The sequence below is a fragment of the Apis dorsata genome, unplaced genomic scaffold (assembly GCF_000469605.1).
Source record: "Apis dorsata unplaced genomic scaffold, Apis dorsata 1.3 scaffold_53, whole genome shotgun sequence".
NCBI classification, from domain to species: Eukaryota; Metazoa; Arthropoda; class Insecta; order Hymenoptera; family Apidae; genus Apis; species Apis dorsata.
Genome location: NW_006263354.1, coordinates 93,616 through 96,684, shown reverse-complemented (window position 1 = coordinate 96,684; position 3,069 = coordinate 93,616). Strand labels below are relative to the sequence as shown.

Sequence of the window (3,069 nt, the reverse complement as noted above, 5' to 3'; positions counted from 1 at the left end):
CTCTCTCTCTCTCTCTCTCTCTCTCTCTCTCTCTCTCTCTCTCTCTCTCTCTCTCTCTGCCTCTCTTACGAACGTGTCATCCAAACGTGTACCAGCGTGGCTTCTTTCGGAAGGCGAATCGATGAGATTATTTTGCCATCCGCCCGTGTCTACCTTTGACGATCGTTTTTTACAACCCGTTTTGCTAAAGTATCGATGGTTACGCTTAACACCAGTTAATAATGCCTCCATTTTAAATCCGATACGTTCGACGGATAGTAAACATGCGACGTTACCACGGGCTTCGAGATTTCGAATACGAAATTTTCCAACGTAATGTAATAAACTCTTCGGGGAGAATATCTATAATTAATTCGATTTTACGAATCGAAAATCGTCTATTCACCGTGGATTCTTACGTGGTTCGAGGAGATTATTTTGCATTTGCGACAATTAATGTTTACCAACGATGAAGAAACGTGAGAAAGGTTTCGGGAATGAAATATATTAATGGCCAGTTATCACAGGAGATTTCGTGGACTCGTGATGGATTGCTCGCAAAAATAAGAAATGAATATACACGAGCTCGAAGCATTTGAAACCGCTCCAAATAACATCGCGATATTAAGTTCTTGGATCAGAAACACGCAAGGGTGTTGCGTGTTGTATCAAAAAATCACATCTGGAGAAACTGTATCTTTTGAAATTAATATTTCTTTTTATACCAACGATTTTTCCTTGATACAGGTGGATCGGATTGCATAATCGATCGGATACATTTATTTCTGTATCTCTGCATTCCAAATTTTCGAACAATCGTACAATCAGACGTGTACAGATCTCTAAAAATGCGATTCTATTTTTTATAATCTCGTAGCTAGTTGGCTTTCCAAAGTTGATTCTAGTTGGCAGCCATTATCATATATGCGATTCTTGGCAGCCATTATCACAGATTTAGCCAGTAAAACTGAGTCAAAGTCTTCCGAAAAACGATTCCATCACACGAGAGATTTGAAATTATTCGAATAGGGGTAGAAGCGTTGCCAGTTTTTCGATGAAATTTCAAAGATAATATTCCGAAACGAATTATCTTTTTGATTGAAAAATAATCGATTTTCCACTAGCGTCTCTTAATCTTTAATAATGATATTTTTTTAAATTTAAATTCACGTCATCCTTGGTAATTCTTAATTCAATTTCAAACTCGATATTTTGTGCAATGCATTTTCACTGTCTCTCCATACAAATTTCTCCTATATCCTCTTGTAATTGTAATTTACAACATACACCTAATATATATATATATAAAATATAGCATAAAAAATAATCACAACGGTTTTAATTGTGTACAGTTAAAATCATGAAACTTCACCTGTTTAACATGGTGTAGTTGTGACAACATGTTCGAGTGTCCTACATTTGCGGATTCACGGATCGATAGTGAGCTTTGTGTGTATTCCGAAACAAATATCCCTGTAATAGTACCGATTAAGTTAAACATACGTTTCGATCGTTTCAATGATGGCAATCATAAAAAGTTTCTAAAACACCCTTTGAACCTGTTCTCAGAATGAAACATCCATTCCTCTCGTCCGAAAATCGACGAAAAGACGACGATAATTCACAAAGGAACACCATCTACTCGAAATTTCTACCCTTCTATCCTCTTTCAGCTCCTATTCCTCTCCCTCATCCCTCCTGGTAAACTTCGACTTCGTCTCGACGACAGTTACCTTCCCTTTGAGGAAAACAAACTTAATTTCCTGCTCGGGGTTATGTTTCACGAAAATCGATCTCGCGATTCGAATCGTAGACTAAATCTAGAGAATCTTCACGATACTTGGCTTACGCTTACTTACTAAATTCGTGGCTTATTAAACCGTGGGATCGAAGAGAAATTAAATTATAGACGTTAAATCGTCCATTCACGAGCTAAAACTATTTACGAAACAATGCGAAGTCCGTCTGATCGCGTTTCCTGCGAAATTTCCCTTCTCGCTCCAAAGTCCATAACGACTAAGTACTCGAGAGAAGAGACTTGTCTACTCTCGGAATTTCGTCATTCTCCACGCCCTTCCAGCCTCTTCTCTCTTCCTTTCCCTTCCTCTATCTTTACTGCACTTGAGAGTTTGGGATTCACCTTGGAGACAGTTACCCTCTTGCTCTCCTACTTTGAGAGCAGAGACCCAATTCTCCAACGCATTTCAACCCTCGTAAAATACGATCCCGAGCGGGAACGTTACACTCTACGATAACTTCCCTATCCCACCAAGAAGTTAACGCTTCTTGATTGGATAATGCGAGATTTTCGACTTGCTCCTACCTGTAATTAGATAAAGTTCGCTTAGTATTGGAAAGAAGAAGGTAAAAGGTCGGTTCGATATTGAAACTCGTGACGCGAGTCAAACTTACATTTGTTTCGCAATCGCAAAATTAATCGATTTAACGGTTGACCAAGCGCCGATAATCTCGTAACAAAAGACGTTAGAATCGTACACACGTAGGCACGTGGCTCACAAAGGAACACAATCTACGAGGAATTTCGTCATGGTTTCTCGATCGTTCAACCATCCTCCACGCCCTTCCGGCCCATTATACCCTCCTCCTCTTCAGCCTCTTAATATATATATATATATATCTCGCTCGCTTTAACTTTGCGATTCACCTTGGAGCCAACCACCCTTCCTTTGAGACGCAATGACCCAGTTTCCTTCTCCTCGTGAATCGGGAAATTCGAGGCATGAATTTTGAAAAAAGACGCCTGCGATACTTGTAACCAGTTTACGAGCACTTCTCGGGACATCGCTTTTGAATAACATATGATATCGGAAATGATATCTTTCCTCTTCTACCTTTTCGACGGAATAACGAATTAATTGAAAATTCCGCACCGTTAATCGTGAAATTTCAATTTTTAAAAAATTGAAAGTTGAAATCGAAACGATCGCCGACCGATGAATCAATGAAATACTATTCCCGCGAAATTTTTTTGATGACGTATACGTCTTAAATGAATATACGGCTTCGAAGCAGCCATTCAGAACCATTAATTATGCAACATTGTTCATGATTCTCCTAAACAAGATATAC

General features: G+C 38.9%; 1 protein-coding gene across 7 annotated transcripts in view; it reads right to left on the bottom strand.

Moving 5' to 3' along the window:
* The window catches only part of LOC102673008 (calmodulin-binding transcription activator 2-like), a 35,811-nt gene that overhangs the window by 26,775 nt on the left and 5,967 nt on the right, over positions 1 to 3,069 (bottom strand). The window contains exon 1 of one of the 7 annotated variants that reach the window (XM_006609381.2): positions 2,120 to 2,275. The exons of 5 other annotated variants lie outside the window; for them this stretch is intronic. The gene's annotated coding sequence lies outside the window, so the exon portion shown is untranslated. Of the gene's footprint in view, positions 1 to 2,119; positions 2,276 to 3,069 lie in introns of those variants that run through there. One more of the 7 variants, XM_031515104.1, reaches the window with a different exon arrangement.